At 37.7% G+C, this 22,191-nt stretch overlaps 1 long non-coding RNA gene across 1 annotated transcript; it reads right to left on the minus strand.

Annotated features, from left to right (window-relative positions):
* Positions 1 to 5,921: 5,921 nt before the first annotated feature.
* On the minus strand, positions 5,922 to 8,350 carry LOC121987296. Its single transcript, XR_006113476.1, has 5 exons — positions 8,010 to 8,350; positions 7,762 to 7,906; positions 7,545 to 7,663; positions 7,336 to 7,455; positions 5,922 to 5,983 (listed from the first exon to the last, which is right to left on the minus strand). It is a non-coding gene; the product is annotated as an uncharacterized LOC121987296 (long non-coding RNA).
* Between the last annotated feature and the right edge of the window lie 13,841 nt (positions 8,351 to 22,191).

Below are 22,191 nucleotides of genomic sequence, written 5' to 3' on the forward strand. Positions count from 1 at the left end.
AGGTTGAGCTTAGACGGAGTAAAAGAGCTCGGGTAGAAAAATCCTACGGATCAGATTTTATCACTTTCATGCTGGAAAGTGAGCCCCAGAGTTACTCAGAAGCAGTAAGTTTGTTTAATGGACCTCACTGGAGAGAGACAATTGCATCTGAGATAGAATCTATCTTGCAAAATCACACTTGGGAACTCGTGGATCTTCCTTAGGGAAGTAAACCACTAGGTTGCAAGTGGATCTTCAAGAAGAAAATGAAATCAGATGGCGCAATCGATAAATACAAGGCCTGATTGGTAATCAAAGGATACCGACAACGAGAAGGCCTTGATTATTTTGATACATACTCTCCGGTGTCGAGAATAACTTCCATTAGAGTATTGTTGGCTATTGCCGCTCTATGGAATCTCGAAATACATCAAATGGATGTAAAGACAGTCTTTCTAAACGGGGATTTAGAAGAGGAAATCTACATAGACCAACCTGAGGGGTTTTCTGTGCCAGGACAGAAAAACAAGATCTGTAGATTAGTGAAGTCATTATATGGCTTGAAAAAAATACCAAAGCAATGGCATGAGAAATTTGATAATGCCATGAAGGAATGTGGATTCAAGATTAATAAATGTGATAAATGTGTCTACATGAGAGTCACAGAGAGTGACTATGTCATCTTGTGTCTCTATGTAAATGACATACTTATCATTGGGAGTAATGATAAGATAATCAAATCCACTAAAGATATGTTGAACTCAAGATTTGACATGAAAGACATGGGCCTAGCTGATGTGATTCTAGGAATCAAAATTCTTAGAACGACAGAAGAACTTGTTCTTAGTCAGTCCCATTACGTGGATAAGATTCTTGAGAAATTCACCAAGGGTGATACTGCGTTGGCACAAATGCCGATAGATATGAGTCAACATCTATCGAAAAATCGAGATGAAAGTATCTCGCAGATAGAGTACTCTCGAGTGATTGGAAGTCTGATGTACTTGATGAGATGTACACGACCAGACTTGGCCTACACAGTAAGCAAACTAAGTAGATACACGAGTAATCCCAGTGTTGAGCACTGGAAAGGGATAACAAGAGTACTAAGGTACTTGAGGTATACTCGTGAATATAGACTGCACTATACAAGATATCCTGCTATGATTGAAGGATACATCGATGCAAGTTGAATATCTGATATAAAAGACTCTAAGTCTACGAGTGGATATGTCTTCACTCTAGTAGGTGCAGCCATTTCCTGAAAATCTTCTAAGCAAATCGTAATAACCAGATCCACGATGGAATCTGAGTTTGTAGCTCTTGACAAATGTGGTGAAGAGGCTGAATGGCTACGGTAATTCTTAGAAGATATTCCACGATGGTCGAAACCTGTGCCGGTGATTTGCATACATTGCTATAGTCAATCAGCAATCGGTCGGGCACAAAGCCATCTATATAATGGTAAGTCTAGACATATATGTCGTAGACATAATACCATTAGACAATTACTCTCAATGAGAGTTATCACTGTTGACTATGTGAAGTCAAAAGATAACCTATCGGATTCGCTAACCAAGGGGTTAAATCGAGAATTAGTTGCAAGCTCATCAAGAGGAATGGGCTTGATGTCGTTGTCAGCGATCAGTGCAGAGGACACTCAACCTATGATGACTAGAAATCCCAAGAACTAGGTTCAAAAGGACAACTAATCTGCACTGACTAGACACACTGTAAGGGGATAGCCCAATGAAACAGTTACTAGACCAGGATAAGCCGATGGACTTTTAATGATCAAGAAGAGTAGATGACAACTCTTGAGGGATCACCTATGTGAGAAAGAAGTGCATGGGGTCGCTTCAAAGAGAATTGGAGGCATAATTCTTAGAGTTTCTCACAGAACCAGGCGTGTTCATGGCCAAGAACGAACACACTAATGAAAACTGAGTTGTATCAGGGAGAGTCTTGGGTGAGATTTGTCACTGCTTACACAGACGACAGTATAGTTTAAGGACATCGTGTCACTATCAGCCAGTAAACAACCAAATCTTCACAAGGAAAGGTTCAAAGGGTAAAACCTACCTATCCTATACTTGACTCAACTGCTGAATGCTATCACTTACCCTATCTCCATTCATGTGAGGGATTGTTGAATAAGTGAATGGAGAAGAAATGAAATAGGAAAGAGGCTCCATTATGAATAGGACGTTAGTCCCACATTGGAAGTTTCAAGGCACTTTTGTTGGTTTATATTGATTCACATACATTGAGGTTGTGAACAAATGCATGGGGAGAGACTCTCTCTCACACGTGGGTGTGCAGGGGGTGCAAATCCAGGGCCCGGATTTGCACTAAACCAAGTTGACTCGTGTGCGAGTGCGACCTGCTTACACAAATGCCGGACCGATCGAGGCAAAATTTACCCCAAGTGGAATAACTAATATTTTACCAAGTAGATCTTTTGTTGCTGTGAAACGAATGCATTAAATTCGAGATTAATGCAAAATAAAACCGGCTGAGTAATAATGAGTGAAACGATGGTCGTTTCACTGCTCTTCGATCATGGGCAGAAAAAAAACACACACAGCAAAGCAAAGGCTCTCCATTTTTCACCTCTTCCTCTGTCGTGCAACTCCTGCTCGGCGGAGTGATCTGGTCTTCCGCTTTGCAGACTAGCCCTGTTGCTCCACTCTGCAGACCTGGTCTTCCGCTCTGCAGACCTGGTCTTCCGCTATGCAAATCTGGTCAGCCGCTCTCCAGACCTGTTCTGACGCTCTGTTCTGCCGCTCTGCAGACCTGTTCTACCGCTCTGTAGACCTGCCCAGCCATTCTTTGGCACGTAGCAGAAACCAGCCTCTGCTGGTAGCCTGAGATTATCCGCTAAGGTCATTTCAACTGTAAGTTAAAGTTAATTCAGTGTAACTTAAATTCAACTAATACCCATAAATTTCTAGCATTAGATTGTTTGTGTCCAACAGTCGATCAGTCCAGTTTTCTTATATCAACCACTCATTAAGAAAAATTTATCTATTAATTAATTGAAGTAAAAACTTGATCTTTAAATATCTAAAAAATCAAAGAATATATTCTGTCACTGCACCATTACCCCAGACTTTATATCATTCACTCTGTATCGTTAATATCATTGTTTAAGAAAAATAACAATGTCAAAGAATTTGAACTTAAAAAAAACTTTAGAAATATCATTGTTTAAGAAAAATAACAATGTCGAAGAATATATTAATTGAAGGTTTGGTTGTCTGATTAGGAAGATTGATCGATCGATCAAGTAGATTATACGAGATTTGATCTGATCGAATTAGAAAAATAAGAAAAGAGTAGGGTTCAATCGACTGATCTAGAGCTTTCATCAATAGGAAAATCCATAAATCAAGCGTTGAATTGGTAAAATCAGATCCAAATTAGTCGATCACACGTGGTGTTCGATCAATCAAAAGAGTGCGATAAAAAGAAGCTCAAATCCCAAGGCTTAGAATCAATCGTCTATCCTCAATTCCTTCATCTATTTCGCTATTCAAACAAGTGTTGCATGTCTATTCCGCCAAACCTCTCTCGTACAACCTACATCAAATTTTCATTCAGTTATTGTCGGTAACTTTTTTTTATTGTACTTGTACTTCATTTAGAGAGATAGTAAACATGTTATTATACTCTTCATTTGTAGGAGGTTTTCTCCACCTCCAAAATATTAAAATATTTTTTGGAAGGAGAGTATTAGTTGATTGCTTATATGTAAATGATCACAAGGATTCATAGGTCACGGAGTAGTAGTTGTTGGACTGTGAACTAGGGGTGCAAATTATCTAAGTCATTCGTGAGTCGCTCGCAAGCAGCGTGGTCAAAACTCGATTCGAGCTCGAAGTTGACCAAATTCGAGCTAAACTTGAGTCGGCTTGATTAGAAATTGAGCTGAGTTCGAGCCTAATTATTAATAACTCAGTAGCTCATCGAGTCAAATGAACCAATAATAATATATATATTTATTTATTTTCATAATATATAATATATAAATTTATTTATTATAAAATAATAAAAAATTGAAAATATTTGAGCTCGAGCCCATAATTAAATATTGAACTCAAGTTCGAGATCAACTCTATAGGCTCGAGCGAGCTTGAGCTCGAGTCGAGGTAGTATAAATCTAGTCAAACTGAGCTCAAGCTTAGGTTGGCTCAAACTTGACTCAACTCGTTTATAATCCTTTTGCAAACCAAATAATTACCAGAGTTAGATTAAATCAAATAATTACCCGAGTTAGATTATTTATTTTTTCGCTGCACTCTATTTTATTTTCATAAAAGAAAAAAAAATATTTTTAAAAACATGATATTAATCCCCTCTATATCACCGTCCTCATTTTGGACTTCTAAGTTATTTTTTCTCCTCATTTTGTTTTTAGCCAGAAAATCTAGGCTAAAATTTTCCTCACAAATAGGGTTTTGGTCTATTCCAGATGTCTTCCTCACAAAGAATAGAATCAATGCTTTCTTAATAGAATAGACCATTAGTTTATGAGATTTGTATTGCACATAGAAGTATAGAACCATCCACGCAATAAGTTAGGTTGGAACCTCAAGTGACGATATTAAATTAAAGAAATCTAATCAAGTAAAAGAAAAGATTCTATATAAAAAATCCAAAGTAAAAACTGTATAAAATTTAAGGAAACCAAGTAAAAGAAAAAAAAATTGTTCTACTGTTTATAAGTTAATTATAAAAAAAATATTACATTTTTAATATATGATATTAAAATTAAAAATAAAATTTTTAGCATGACTTTGGCATGTTAGATTGAATTGAGTTCTTTGGACTTTAACATGACTTTTTTATCTTTTACTTTCGTTCCTTCAACTGTTTGCACTCTGTTCTTCCGCTTTTCTCGTCACATGACTCCTGATCCGGACGCATTATGCAGCACCCCTTGCCTCATCTTCCAATCAAATTCAACTTCCTTTAACTTGGTGATACAATTTATTTGACTGCTATTACTCTCAAGCCTACAATCACTCATAATCTCTCGTGAGGTTTATGCTTCTAAGTTTTCAACCTTAAAGAGTGTTCCTTCTCTTGGAGTCCACCTTGTGTTTGGTTAAACCTCCTTCCGATAAATCTACCTAGCTTTAGATTGTCTTATAGCATCCACAGTAACTTCTTTATCTAAAATATATAATTTAGAAAAAAATTTCTTTATTAAATTTAAATATCTACTTTTCACTACATCATATATTAGCTTATCTATTTTCTCTTTATCTTCTATTATGTTTAGGAAATGAAATTCATTCTTTAAATTTAGAGACATACTATTTATAAATGCTAAATTTAGGAAATTGATAGGGTAACTGATGCAAAAGTTTTTTAGCTACCCTATCTAAAATTTAGGATAAAATCTTTAGATAGGGTAACTGATGTGAATGCTCTTAAAATACACCTTATGTTATACCTTCAGTCTATTCAATGCACCTTGTTGTGCCACAAATAACTCTTACCCTCTCCGCCCCTAGATTGTGGAAGAAGAGGAGGAGAGACTTGTCACGCCCCGAGGGAGTCCCTGTCCGAAGAAATTTCGACAGCACCTCCCCTGTACGGGTGACAATCTGAAGCAATTCTACATATAAAATATACATCAGCCACAAGCGGCTGGAATATACACACAACCACACAGTTTATATCATCAGTCCACTCGGCTGGAACAAAATAAACAACCACGCAGTTATATATATATTTAACAGCCTACACAGCTGTACTAAAACCAAAAACACCGCGGAAAAAGATAACACATACAACCCAAAACGAAAACTGCTAGCCGGCTAGGCTTACACAATAAACAAAGCAACATTTCCAGAAACAAAACCGGAACACAGAACCAAAAACTCACATATCATATACCATGATAAAACAGCAAAAAGACAGCGACATGTCTTCTGATATGACGCGGGGACCAGCAAACAGGATGCTCCAAGCGACACCATAAATAACCTGGTACCTGAAAAATATAGTGTCCACGGGGGTGAGTTCAACAACTCAGCGAATACCAATAGACATGCCTAGTAAGATATATCTAACAGCAATAAACATGGAATACAGCTTCCAAATAATATATAGGAAATATACAAACTGAAAAGTAACCAAGGAATCACCAGAACTCCTATCCTGAACTAAAGGGTCATCAAACCGATCGTAGTATGTCTCCGTGATGTCAACCAATGCATCCACTAAAATCGCGTATAAGTGCGACAAGCAAATAAATACAATCAATGATGTATGATGAGCGTACTCTAACATCATCCCGGTGGCCGAGTGGACGGAATCTTGTGCCGAATACTCATCCTCGACCCCAAATCATAAATGGGAGCTCAATGCCTCATCTCCTACGATGACGGGAGATATCTCTGTCGCCACGTTGAGTCACGACCAACGGAGCCAAACAAAGTCCACCGTCTCACGGCTACCACCGCTACACTAAATGCCACGAGCCAAACAGAGCGGAATCGTCTACCGCTACCACTGAGTCACCGACCAACGGAGCCAAACAGCAGCACACACCTACCTGATAAACCACTAATCCATAAGTGGTGGTGTGTGCAGAGTATCTGGCGATGGGCTCAACCATAGTGGAGCCGATAATCGCACAAAGATGCAATCATGATGCATGACACTAAGCATAGCAAAACTGATCAACATAACCATATCCATATATATAAAATGAGTACTGTAAAATCGATGGTCACATACCAAGATCTAGAGTACACAGGTCAGATAGAATATCAAAAGCCTATGTCCTGAACATAATAAGTATGGAATATCCTGATCAGCATAGAAAAATTCATATATACATAATATGGGTACCACAGTATCAGTAGGTCAAATCCACGGATCTAGGGTATACAGGTCCTCTTTGGTATAACAACCTAGATCCTAAACATATCCCCCTTCCATAGCATATGTACCAACAATATGCACAGATCAAAGCCACAAGGTCTAGGTACACGAATCATATATGATATACCAATAGAAATACACAATCCAGGCATGACATAAAAACCTAAGTGTCAGATAATTTGGATACACATGCCAGAAACAAAAATCCAGAGCCTAATCCTAACCTCAGTAAAGCATAGTATGTCACTCTAGAAACTAAGATACTCATGGCAATAAGATACTCATGGCAACAAATCACGAGATATAAGCACGGATACATCACAGGAGACAACCCTAACATGCTATGGATATCAAACAGTGGCATACCAAAGGCAAACATATTCATTGCTTGTAGTTATAAAATACTATGCAAATCCAAATGACAATATCATAAAAGATAAGTCAAGAGGTACCCACCTCCAATGTAGATCGTGTTGTATGCCCTCAAATCAGAGCTCTTGTCTCAACTCAAAAACCCAAAACAAACATCCAACTTCCTTCCTCACAACCTTGATAGTTGATCCACATCACACAACTCTGCAGAAAAGAACCTTACTGTTGAAATCAACGAATCAAGAACAAGATCAAGCAATGGAATTTATGGATCAAACATCAACCCAACTCACCTTTTGATTTAGCCGGAGAAGTGTTGCCTCAGCCTATAGCTCCCTGTTGGAGCAAATCTACTGTTGGAGTAAGGTAACTAGCCCTACAAGAAGTTACGGCCAGAACTATGTTGCCGACACTGCAAACAAAACTACCATCAGGGACATCCATCTCAGTCAATACCACATCCATAAGTTCGGAGCTCGTACGAATCAAGAACGCAACCAACTGACTTACCCAATTTCACATGCTTGAATTGTGCCGATGCTAGGACACCGGAGATGGCAACACACAGTGATCTAGAGCTAGATCAGAAAGAGGCGACCCGACGGCAACTCTATGGCACTATCAGAAGCATGGCTGCCGAGAGCCCCATGGGTACCTGCGGCCAAAAGTGGAAATCCAACAATGGCAACAAGCAGATCAAAGCGAGGATGCACAAGAAAGAGGAAATCTAGGGCACGGGAGGAAATCGACAACCCTACCTCGGCCGGCGGTGTCTCGATCGGAGCAAGCGGCGGTGGAGACAACTAGGGCCCCGGTGCTAGGCAGAGGGGAGGTGGCGCCCGACGACAAGGTGGCGCTCGGCGTCGTCGCTCAGCGAAAAGGAAGAGAAGATGAAGAGGAGGGCTCGGCCGCAGAGGGAAAAGGCGTCGCTAGGGCACGCGAGGAAGGGGAAGAAGGAACTGCCTCGGAGCGATTTTGGGTGCGGCGTCGGGGAGGCATCGGGTAAGAGCACAGCGCAAGGAAGAGAATCCGTGCGGCACCGGCGGTTAGGGCAGGAGAGTCGAGCGCGAGGAGAGCTCGGGTGCGCAAGTTCGGCGAGAGAGATGAGGGAATCGGCGAGGATGAGAGGAAATAAAGGAAAAAGAAAAAGGAATATAAAATAAACATTTCCTCGCTTAAATGGGTCGCCTAAACAGGCTTTTCCCGGGCCCCGTTTTCATCCCCGTTAACTCGTTCGTACGAGTTCCGAAAAATTCCCGAAAAATTTCTAAAAATTCCGAAAAATTCCCTTATTAATATTTCTCTATTTTCCAGTATTTTACAAGACTAATAGAATCGATCACAATAAGATGATAAAGGAATCCCACATAAGAGAATCGATCACAATAAGGCAACTCCAGAGTGGATAATACAATAAATAAATTGTATCATGGACTTTCAATATTTAGGTCCTCCTACCACAGTAAACACATATCCTATAGTAAACTTTTTGTCATCTAAATATCTTACATAGTCTACATCTACATACCCAGCAACTGAAGGGTCTTCTAAATATGATGTTATAATCAGTTATATTTCTCAAGTATCTAAAAATTCACTTTACTATATCCCAATGTGATTGACCAGAATTTGAGAGAAACTTGCTCACTATGCTAATTGCTTGCGCTGAATCTAATCTCGTGTAAATCATGGTATACATTAGAAAACCAACTGTGCTAGTATAAGTAATCTTTGACATGTCTTGGATTTCCTCATCTATTTTTGGATATTGTGTACTGGATAACTTGAAGTAATGTCCTAGAGATATGCTCACCAACTTCGCATTCTTTGTGTTGAACATATCCAACACCTTCTCCATATAGTTACGTTGAGACAACCATAGTCTTCCTGTAGATTTATTCCTGTGAATCTGCATCCCAAGAATCTTCTTGGCCTCATCTAAATCCTTCATGTCAAATTACTTGCTCAGCAGCTGATGTGTGCAAACCGTAAGCTCATGGTTTTGTTTTCAAGTAATAAAATATCAATCCATAGGGATTGTTAATTAAGTAATAGCTGAATTCGCAAAGCAAGTTATCTAGATGATCGAGGTTATGTGTGGTCACGAGTGCAAGAGATAGAGAGAGAGAGAGAGTTGAGAGAGGTTTCAGAGAGGTCTTACAACAGAGAAGGTCAAGGGAAGGCAAGTAGTTAAAAGGAGAAGTTAGAATTGATGGGAATGATTCTAAGACTTCAGTTTCACTATGATGCTTATAAACACTTAATCTATGTTTGATTTCCTACCTTTAATGGTTATTTATGTAGATAGATCATACTATGGTATCCGATGTAAACTTTTAGGACTACACCGGTGTATCCCTTTCAATTCATCGTCTACTTTTAGAGCAACAAAGCTGAGGGATTACTTTCTTAAGGAGTTCCCTGTCACGTGATCCCATAACCTCTGAGTTGCCTTCTCTTACTGCATGGTGACGAATTGAAACCGATCTATTAAGATCTATGATAGCCTATTGCTCATCGTGACATACTGATCTACTTTCATAGGCGACTTTTCATGTCTTGGGTTTCTATAGGTCGAAGGATTGAGTTCTCCTTTCGGTTCATCCCCGCAACTCATGAGATATGAATCTTATGCTTTTGGCATCAAAATCGTATGTATATAATAGACCCAGACCACAAACAAACATATCATAGAACATGGAAATGATCAAATATATAGTTCATGTATCAATAATCATATTATAGTTATTCCCTACATCTAGAATCCGAAGATCTACTCCATAGAGATGGAAATACAACCAAGAGACAAATAAAATAGCAGTCTACAACTCAATACATAGAATAGAGAGAAAAGAATACTTATCTTTGAATTCTGGTGTCGTTTAAAGTGTTTTCGAGCTCCGACAGTGGATGGATTGTTGGGATAGATTAAAATGGTTGCTCTAGGATTTTCCCTAATGGAAGAAAACCTTATCCAAGGAAGGGACGAAACCCCTAGTCTAAGATCATGTTTAGATCTGAAACCATCCTTTTATAGGTGATTTGTAGGTGCCTGACATGGCCCTGCTCCGGTTGGTAAGGCCGCTAGTGTCAGGCGTTGTGACCTCCATTGGGTGGCAACACGGCCTGTGTTGGCTGGTACGGCCTGCCGTGGTGGGTGCTGGAAAACTCTCAAAAATCAGACACAACCCGTGCTAGCAGGCACGATTGACCACGGCAAGCTCTAGAACTTCAAGGAGATTGGGCACGACTCCTCCAAATTGGCCACGGTAGTGGCAGCTAGGATGTCCTCAGAAGTTAGTCTTTAAGCTTCATTTTCGTTCCTTTTTATGCACTATCAAAAGAAATAAATGAGAGCAATTCTCCAAACTAGGAAAGTATCAAAATGAAGTACAAAGAGATGAAAATAAGATATATATGCATATCAAATGAGACAAGATGTGCATCAAACTATAATAAAAATCCTATATAAAATGTGCACATCAAAATCCCCCAGATTTAAACCTTTACTTGTCCTCAAGCAAACCTACAATCTAGATTTATGTGTGTGATCCTTAGTGAATTAGTTTAATCCTATTGTGTAGTTTCATTGATAAGCATGATATAAAATTATTTGAGTGCGGTCTAAGTAGAAGTTATCTGCTCATTGCAATGAGTGACCCTAAATTTTTTAAGTGACAATCTCCAAGGCTAGTAAGTCGTCATCTAACTATGTTCCTTATGCCTTTAGTAATAGACACTTATCTACCACATGCATAGTTCATCCCTCTCAAAGTCTACATAAGGTCTCAAAGGAATACTCGATATCAAGAAAAATATAACAGTTATTTCCCAAGTAACCTAACTCAGTCTCAAAGAGGTAACTTATTAGTTTCCACTAATGATAATTATTTTTTATTTCTTATTTTCCCTCTTTTTTTGTTAAGTGATTGCAAAGTGCAATATTTGAACTAATTCTTTTTTTCTCTCTCTCTTTTATTTTCTTTTGGGATTCTGATTTTTCCTAATGAGTTGATATGATCTGAGTTTATCCAATAACTAAAATATAATTGAGATGTCATATAGGAAGCAATAGTACTAGTCTGATTCTATGAATGACAACTATTTTTAAAAATATCTACCATTAAAGTCAAACATAGTCTAACAAGATCCTTAATTAGGCCAACACTCAAATTTCTTCGGTAAAAATAATGTTCGCTTCATGCTACTATGGATAGGAAAAAATAGATCACTAGGCATACTAACAAACATAATAACAACAACATAAATATTTAGAACTAGCATGCTAGCATCTTGCAATAAGGAACAAACAAATAGTGACATGATATATAATTCAACTAGAAAAAAAATTATCATGTAAAGAGAAACATGACAAAACTAACTAACAATCCAACATATATACATCCCCTAGACTTAAATCTTTTAATGCCTCAAAGATAATCATAACTCTAATTCAGAGAAAGTTTAGAGTGACGGGAGTTACCAAGTAATACACATCAAACGTTTGAGTCATTCATGTGCTAAAAATAGTCCTCTATCTAATATTCACATTCCTCCTTAACTTTGAATCCTAAAAAAAAGTAAATTAGATAAAAAAAAAAACAAGTAGAGGTTTAGGGTTAGGAAAAAAGGAAATAAGGGAGATCAAGGGAGGCACGAACACCTTTCTTTTCTTTCCATCTTCTAAATCATACTTCGTGCCTTGAAATTAAGCAAAACGAAAGGTAAAAACTATGAAATAAGAGAAAAATATAAACAAAACTAAGAAAGAAACTTAGGTCATCTCCCAAGAAATGCTTATTTACGGTTATAAGCTTGACCCCTTATTATGGTTACCAAAGATGTATCTTTTAAATCTTGCTCATATAGGAGTAAGATATTTTAGAACCCTCTTACCAAAGGTTCTTAGTATCTCAAAAAATATACTCATCTTCAAAGGTTCGTCATGAAGTTGTCCATATGATTGCTGTGAAACATCTATCCTTTTGCAAGCATATTCGAGAATAGGATGGTTAGTAACCTTAGATAAATCAAATGAAATTTCACCTTTACCCAACTATTGTAGAGAGTAAATCATCGAACATGGTTTTAAATATGAATAGGAAAGGCTCTAGTTTCGATGGTGGTGTCACTAAAAGAGGTGATTCTTAGGGATTTACCTCCACTGTACAAGTCTCTACACTTTCATCATAAAAAAATTTGAATCTTGCAACATCTATAGTGTCAAATGGTTATGTGACCAAAGGAAGTAAGTATTGGGGCATTACTTCTACAGCACAAGTCCCTACACTTCCATCTACAACATCATCATAGGTAGGACATAATATATCAGTATCAACAACAAGAGTATCAACAACATTAGTAGACACAACTAAATATTTTTCTTCCATTAATGCCTTAGTGCCTTGATCTTCTTCGTCCTAGTTGTTTTGAGTTGCATTGAAATTTTCCCACTTTATTTATAAGTTGTAAAACCTACTACAAATATCAACTGTATGTTTTGTTGCTTCGCACATCACACAATACAACTGCTGTGGCCATTGAAGGTAGTCGGGGAGAATGCTCCAATTTTCTCCGTGTACTCTATATATATGCATGGTCTAAAAGCATTGGGAAATCATTAACATCATGCCATCTTACAACGCAAAGCTCATAATAATAGTCAAAAAATTTCACAGCATTCAATAGGTCGAACCATTGAGTTTGAGCGTCCATGTTGTGTATCAGGAAAACCTATCCAACTGAAACAGAGAGATCAGAAAAGATAGCAAAGAATTAGAAGAAAGAAAGAGAGAAATCATAGCAAAGAAAGATAGGAAGAAATCTAGATTAACTAAATTTCTAATCAACTAATGTTAATCGAAATAGTCTCCGATAACGATGCCAAAAACTTGATGTGTGTAAACCACAAGTGCATGGTTTTATCATCAAGTAATAAAATATCGATCCATAGGGACTGTTGAGTAAACACTAGCTAAATTAGCAAATCAAATTATCTAGATATTAAGGTTGTGTGTGGTCATGAGGGTAAGATAGAAGGAAAGAGAGATGTAGGATAGAGATGTGCTAGAGGGGGTAAGTAGCACTCGCGGCTTTTTCTCACTTTTCAGAAAACACAGAATAAACACAGCGGAAATAGTAAGCAAAATAGTGGAAGTAAAATAATAGCTAACACGTGTTGGTTTTACTTGATTCGGAGCCTTTGACGACTCCTACTCCAAGACCCGCGATCGTCGATCACTTTTGTTAGGCAATTCACTATCAATTCAGAAAATATTTACAAAGATGAGTACAATAGATTGATGGTTTAAGTACTACAATTGAAAATATGCCGACGACTTTTGAGGATCTGGAAAGTCGTTCTTTCAATCGTCGAAGACGCATCACGGAGTAGTAGGATCGTCCTCAGAGCAACGCGCAAGAGAAAAGATGCAAAAATAAAGTGTGTTTAAGCCTCTGGTTGAGCACACCTTTTATGGGCTATTGAAGGCGCCTTCAACCTCATTGAAGGTGCCTTCAGCGGTGAAGCTTATCCCCGCAGTGTCAGAGATGATAACTTCTACAATCTACAAAAGTTATCCCTTCAAAGGCACCTTCAAGCACATGGAAGATGCCTTCCATCTCTGCTCCAAGGCGCCTGTTGGCACTCTCCATGTGAAGCTTTAGCCAAAGAAGCTGAGGGGTCTCCAATAACCCTGGAGGTGCATTGGATACTGTTCATCCGAGCTTTTCTTTGTGCATCTCACTTCCTGCAAGACATATTAATCCAACTACAAAGTATACACTGTAAAACAAAGTTAGCACAATAAAATATAAATAATAAATTATTTGATAGTCTCTGGACCATCTAGTTCTGACTTTCACATTTTCTAGAAACCCTAGGTCAAACCGATGCCTACTGTTCCCTCAACGAAAAATGCGTCTTCACTTACTCCTCTCAGGAGAAATTACCATTGGATAGACCAAACTTCTAAACTAACTGGACTTTTGCTTAGTATTCGAGACGTCAGGACTTCATGCTGAACGTCTAATCCCCAACTCATCCAGTCTTCCACTTAGTGCTCGTGACCCCCGAGATTTTCACCTAGTGTCCTCGACACTAGCATTTCGCCCAACGTCCTTGACCTACCAAGGCGTTACCCATGTTAGAGTAGGTGCCCTGCAAAGTCAACTGTTGGCTAGGGCTTTATGGACTCTTGTAAATAAACAACCTTTATTTTAATATAATTCAATTTAGTTTGACATTACTTTATCTTTATACTCATGCTATATGCATAGATAGAGTCCTTGAATATACTATAGTGAGATGTGGTGGCACATATGATGGTCATCATGAAATACATCAATATTCATTGTATATTCTAAATTTGTTCCTAGTCAATTGGGGTGCCTAATAAACAAGGATAAAAGGCTGCTTGAGCTAGAGACTAGCATCTGTGATGTAGTGTACCATGTTTTATTGGTAAGGACATAGAGATGTTCAAACATACAGATGGTGATCATATGATGTTCATCGAACATACCTCACACAGACTTTTCAAGTGGTTATCATTTATCGAGTGGATAAGTCTTTGGTTGTGGTTGTACACTAGTAGTTCTTATGACCCGAGACAACACTGAGACTCTATATGCTGCGGCTGCACTTTGACTCATTTATCGACTCTAATAGGGTCATTAGGTGATGAGATTGGGTGTAATAACAAAACATATAGGAGTCAGTGTATTGTAGTCAGGGATTCACCGCACACCTACAGGTGTGGATATCCTATGTAATATATTGTTTTATAGTGAATAAAGTCTCTGATCAGAACTATAAGATGTACTTTAGGAAAGGAGTTTCCTAATTACACATGCGATATCACTATAAGATATATCACATGGTTGTCAAATCAACATACAATTCTCGATATATCAATGATTGTAGATTCGACCGGGATATATGAGATGAAGGGACCGGACTGTACGTTAACCATAATCGACTGATTCTTACAGACACTACTATTCAGTGATACCTAGGGAATCATGGGGCGATGATGCTAGATGCTCTTACCATGATTCGTTGGGTGTTAATCAGAATTAGTTCTAATGTCCTATAATTAAGGAGTTAATGATAGGATGGGGCTATTAAGGGTATGCCCGAATAAAGGACAAGTATAGTCCTGAATCACAAAGAGTTATGAACCGACGGCTAGCTATATCCCTGAACTATTAAGGGTCACACAAGTATTGGTTTCCCTATTTCCCGTTGAGAAAGTCAAATTCAAGGAGTTGAATTTTGCGAATAAAGTTTGATGTGATCAAACAATGTATTGACAAATAAAGTTTGATATGATCAAATGTTTGATTGATTTCCAATCAATAGAAAACAAGGAGAGTGGAAGAGTTCCACATAAACTCTATAAATTAGATTTATATTATTGTAATAGTGAGCAAATGCGTTTGCCGTGTCAATGATATTGGATCGTTAATATGATTATAATGGATTTGTATTATTGGGTTCTAGAAACGTTCTAAAAATCCAATAGGTAAAGATGGAAGAGATATTGGGCTCTAAAAGTTTAAGCCTAAAACGAAATGCAATACATTAAATATTGCATCATGAAATAAAAAAAAAGGAAGGAAAATGGGGATTTCATTTCAACGTGTAATGAGAAAACAAGAAAATAAATTTTATTTTTGTCCACTAATGATGAAACTTGTTTGAGACCATAAATTGATCTCTGAAGTTTGCACTTTATGCTCACTTCCCACATATGTGAAGCCTTCATGATGAGACATGTAAATCTCTTCCTTAATATCATCATTAAGAAATGTCATCTTCACATCCATCTGTCATATCTCATAGTCATACCATGCAGCTATGGCAAGCAATATCCAAATGGACTTAAACTTTGCAACTGGTGAAAAAGTTTCATCATAGTCAATTCCTTTTGCCACCAATCTAGCTTTGAAGGTCAATACCTTTCCATCAACTCCAAGTTTCCTCTTGTAAATTCATTTGCATCCTATGGGACCAATGTAGCTTTTCAACATTATCCACTTCACCACTCATTTTCTCCACTAATCCACCTTCCCCACTCACTCTTCCACTCCCTCCACGTTTTTATTTTCTTGTTCTTTGAAACTATTAAAGTAGAAAGCTCTCTTATGAAGTTTTTTGAGAAAAAGCTATGGCTTGATTGGTTTTGGAGGAGAGAATCTTGTTCTTCCTTGTTGAAAAATATGGCAGCATCATTTTGGTGTGTTGGCTGAATTTGGATGGCAAGGGTCTGTGGTGTTTGTGTGTGTTTCGAAAAGAAGGCTTGTTCTTCTTTTTGGATTAGTGAAGTTCAGAAAGCTTGCAAAATCCGGACAGCAAGCATTTTTTCTTTCTCCTTGGAGTTTTGAAAGCCATATCCTATATTCTCCTTGAAAACTTCTTTTTGGATTAGTGAAGTTCAGAAAGCTTGCAAAATCCGGACAGCAAGCATTTTTTCTTTCTCCTTGGAGTTTTGAAAGCCATATCCTATATTCTCCTTGAGAGTTTTCAGGAGCCACTTCTAGAGAACAAGATAGAGATCTTCTTCACTCTCTTCCATCGAAAAGTTTGATCTCCTTGTTTATTACTTCTCTTCGAGAAGCATTGCCGGCGCCCACCTTCTTGTAGAATTTCGGAAGGTGTAGCTCCTTGTTGAGAGCTATTAGATATCCCCTTGTGAAGGGTAATTGGGCAGCCCCTTCCTCATCTTTGAGGAAGTCATTTTGATCGTCTCAACGAAAAACACACTTGATCTCTAGTGCGATCAAGTGTTGGAAAGAGGACTCCGATCGTGGACTGGATTAGATGAAGGAAGTACGAGCTCGTAACAACAACGAGGAGCTATTTCGCTACAATTGGAATAGTTGGAGTCATCCCCAAACACAGGATGTTTGGAAGGTATGTTTATGCTTGTACTATGATTCATATGTATGTTAATGCATGTTAATAGTTTTATTTATGTTATACTTAAATGATCTAATATGTTTATTTTAGATAGTTTAGCATGTATAAATAAAATGATTAAATTAGCATTATATGAATCAATCACATGATAGTGTACCTTTGTTATGCTTTTAGGATCTTACTTATACAGTTAGATTGTAATGCATGCTTAGATAAAGATCATGCTTATGTTTGTTTTTAAAACCATACGAACACTCCTTTGATTTAATTGTTAAATCACAAATAAAATTTTAAATTTCCGCTGTGTATAAGAGTGTAGAAACATGATCACCAAATTTGGAACTCGGTTCCAATAGTGGTACCAGAGCCAAGTTATCATTATTTATCGTATGGACTTTAAAACAAAATTAAATATGTTCGTGTTAATTAGTTTGACCACGTAAAATATTTGGTAACATATTATGGTGAAACATAATTTTACCTATAATAATTGGCTTACCAAAATTGATTATAGATAAATTGATTTATCAATTTAGTCGATAATCTTGTGGTCAAATTTAAATAATTAACAAGAAGCATAAGTTGATCAATTAATTAATTGTTAATTAATTGATATAAAATATTTGATATTATGCATATGATGCAAGAAGGATGATCAAATGACTCTCACTAATTGCTCATCCTTAAAATATGATATATTTGATATATAGTATTAGATATATGTATGTATGTTATTCTATAACATAGTTGCTTGAATCTGGCAAACATACATAAAACATATTATATCTTCCGAGTAATGATATAAATATTTAAATTAAAATCCCTCATTTTGAATATGATTCAAAATTTATATCAAGTCATAAAGGGAAAAATAAAAGAGTATATTTTTCACTGCCTTCCACCAACGGTGGTTGCATGATGAAAGCTACCCTCGATCAATGTCTGGCTTATATCATTGGGGAGGCTTAGACGCCAAAAAGTTGTGTCTTCTACTGACATAAGTGATATGGATTGGATGGAACTCCCATGACTTCGGCTCATATCATTGAGGGAACACATGGTGACCGTCCATTACAATCTAACATTGATGGGTCGTCTTGACATGCAAAGATATTTGGCGTCATATTATTGGGCCCTTATCAAATGTGAGGTGAATTACATAGAGGTTGCATATGATGTAATTAAGTTCTACCTTTTGGGAATTATGATCGGCTGATATCATTCAGGGATCACAATTAGCTAATTGGGCTCTATGTACTCACTAAGGAAATATAACTTCCCACTTCCATTAGAGGGTGATGGAAATGTCAAAAATAGTGGGAGGTAATTCAAAATATAAAAGTTCACATATTTTTTCTTATGAATTATTTAAAATAATCAGTAATATTAATTATCTATTTTTATTTCAGTATATTTTCAATATGGCATCTCGGAACCCACTATCTGTGATACTTGATCAGAACAAATTAACTGGACCTAACTATTCTGACTGGCTAAGAAATTTAAAGATTGTTCCGGCATCTGAAAAGATAACATATACATTGGATAAGGCACCTCCAAAAGAGGCTCCTATTAATGCCACCCCTAATGAGTTGGAAAAGCTTGAAAAATGGTCGGACCGTAATCTTCAAGCAAGATGTTATATGTTGGCTTCAATGTCAAATGAACTGCAAAGGTGGTTTGAGGAGACTGTGGATGCTAAAGATATTCACATACACCTACAAGAGTTGTATGGTGCACAGACTCGTTCAGTCAGGCACACGACTATCAAGGAGCTCATGATGGCTCGTATGTAAGATGGGGCTTCGGTCCATAAGCATGGAGTTAAGATGATTGAGCTTATTGAAAAGTTGGTGAGCCTTGACTTGGTTATTCCACACAATCTATCAACAGACATCATATTGTTGTCTCTCCCCTCCTCATTTGATAATTTTGTGGTTAACTTCAATATAAATAAGCTAGAGGCTACCCTTGAAGAGCTAGTCAATATGCTTGCAAATTATGAAGCAACCATGAAAAAGGAAAAATTTTGTTTTCCTTGTGGGTTCATCTTTTGGATCCAAGAAAGGACCCAAGAAAAAGAAAGAAGCGTTCTGCCCCTATGAAGAAGATTAAATCTAATAAGAAACCAAAGCCCACAAAGCCTAATCAGTCAGAACATGTTTGTTTCCACTGCAATAAGCTTGGATATTGGAGGCGCAATTGTAAGTAGTATCTTGCTTAGAAGCGTTCTGGCAAAGGTATGCTCTATATAGAAGTTAATGTCTCTATTAACTCTTCTTCTTGGGTATTGGATACTGGTTGTGGTTCTTATCTTTACAATGATTTATAGATGATGACAAGAAGTAAAAGACTCAGAGAGGGTGAGACCTTCTTGAGACTTGGGAACGGAACAAGAGTTGCTACGAAAGGTAAAGGAGACATTACTTTGATCTTGAGCAATGATTTTAAGTTGTATTTAAGAGATATTTTATTTGTTCCAGACTTAGTTAAAAATATTATTTCTATTTCTATGATTGATAGATGTGGTTATTCTTGTCTTTTTACAAAAGGTGTTTGCAATATTTACAAGGATGAATATTTAATTGGGACTGGTGAATTAGAAAATGATCTCTATAACTTAAAATTGAAAGATATTCCAATAAACAATATACAAGCGCAATCAACAACAAAGAAAAGAAAAGAAGATAGTACAAATCAAGCACACATATGGCACGCTAGACTAGGCCATATTTCTCAAAGAAGGATGACTAAGTTAGTAAGTGAAGGATTGTTTGATTCGTCAGACATAAATTCCCTACCAACTTGTGAATCTTGTCTGAAAGGAAAAATGACTAAGACACCTTTTAAAGGTCAAGAGGAGCGTGCACATGATATGTTGGATTTGATCCATACTAATGTATGTGATTCATTAAGTGTTAGCACGAAACATGGCCATTACTACTTCATTACTTTTACTGATGACTATTCACGGTATGGGTATATATATTTGATGAAATATAAGTCTGAATCTTTTGAAAAGTTCAAAGAGTTCAGAAATGAAGTAGAAAAACAATTAGGAAAAAGTATTAAGAAGTTTAGATCAGATCGAGGTGGAGAATACCTGAGTACAGAGTTTAAGGACTATCTAAAAGAGAATGAGATTCTCTCACAGTGGACTCCTCTTGCAATACCACATCTTAATGGTGTAGCAGAACATCATAATCGAACGTTGATAGACATAGTTTGATCTATGATGGGATTCACTAATTTACCGCCAACATTTTGGAGCTATGCACTCGAAACTGCGACAATCACTATAAGAAAAACCCTCATAGACATCGGTGGAACAACAGCGATTTTAAGCAAAAATCGATGTCTTTGAGTATTTTATACCAGTTTTTCCAAAAACTGGTGTCTATAAGCGCAGATTTTCGCTCATAGACATCGGTTTTTTAAGCCGATGTCTATGAGCGTCTTTTTTTTGTTAATAGACACTGATTTTAACAACGGTTTTTAAAACCCGGTGTCTATGATAAAATAAAATAATTTAATTTTCCCACCAATACTTAGCTGAAATTTGCAACACTTCACTCTTCTCTCCAAACTTAAACCTATATCGCGCCGTGCACCGTATACCGTCGCGACACCACCACCACTTTCCTCCTCGCCGCAGGCCGTCCAACCATCTCTCTCAGCTTCATCTCCCTCTTCCCCTTCTTAGATCGACGCCTCTTCCTCTCCCGATCAGGATTCACTCACGACGCATCTCCTCCACCTCCTCCCTTTGGGTAAGAAGAGGAACCCTTCTTCGTATTTCGAGAAAGGAGAGGTGACGAGTTAGTCTTGTTTTCTAGGGTTTCAGAATAGTAGCGGCGGAGGGAGGCAAGATGAAGATGACTAGGGGGAGGCACTCAGAAGAAGAACATGGATTCCCCTGGGAACCCACCACCTACCTTGATTCTAGCACAGCAATATTCATCTCGGAATTCCAGAAGCCAAAGCAAAGGGTTGTCTTTATCTTTTTGTTCTTTTAACTGCTGCTTCCTTTTGCTACGGTAAGTCTCTCCTCCACAGAGAAGTGTACGTCAAGCTGACCTAGGGCAGGGGCATATGCCAATTTTTCTTCTGTTTATATATTTTTGTTATTGTTTTTGTAATAGTTTAGTGCATTTCCCTGTTTGGGTTAGCCTTGGTTTGGTCCGAAGATTGCCTAGAAAAGGAAGAACGCAAGGCTCAATTTGTGCACTTTATTCTCTCGCTCGCTTGCTCACTTGCAAATGGATGCATTCTTTGCTGCGTTGTGAGATGGGTTGAAGGTTTACAGCTTGAAGACGAGAGAGTGTCGTCCCGTACATGCTGTTGCTGTTGCTGTTGCCTTCTCTTCCGTTCGTATTCTGCTGGTGCTGCTATTTTAGCCCTTTAGCCTGCATTGTTCCATCGCCTTCCTCGTCAGATTTTGAGCTTATTTAACTTGGCTTTGGATCGAACCCCAGATTCTCGATTGCTTTGCTTCAGGCTCACAGTTTTAGATCTCAAACCTTGTGAAGAAGGGTCAAAAGTTCCCTTTGTTTCCCTTCTGATTTGAGTAGCCGACTGTGTTAATAATGTAGTACGTTCAGAAGATCATAGCACAGCTCCTTATTCTAAGCTTATGCATTGCTTTGTCCTCTTTCTCCTTACAAGTTACTAGTACTTCTCCCTCTTTCACCCTGTGCCTTTTCAGCAGCAGAGACAGTGGAGGAATTTTTTTTCTGGGGAGTTTGTTTGCCTTATTTTGCTTCCATAAGATTCAGATTGCTGCAAATCCTTCGGGAAGTGTTTGGCGAGCTAACTCGCCATAGCTGTATGGAGGAGTGCTGCAACGATGAGAAATTATGATTCAAAGAAAAGCAAGGTTTGATTTCTCTCCTAGAGTTCTGCTTTCTTTGTCTTTAAGGTGGCTGATTTGGGCATGTTTTCTTTCCTCACTTTCTTGGGAGCAGCTATCATGGTCTAAGGCCTTCGTCAAAAAATGGTTCAGCATCAAAATCAAAGGT

This window comes from Zingiber officinale, chromosome 5B, assembly GCF_018446385.1.
Source record: "Zingiber officinale cultivar Zhangliang chromosome 5B, Zo_v1.1, whole genome shotgun sequence".
Lineage (NCBI taxonomy): Eukaryota > Viridiplantae > Streptophyta > Magnoliopsida > Zingiberales > Zingiberaceae > Zingiber > Zingiber officinale.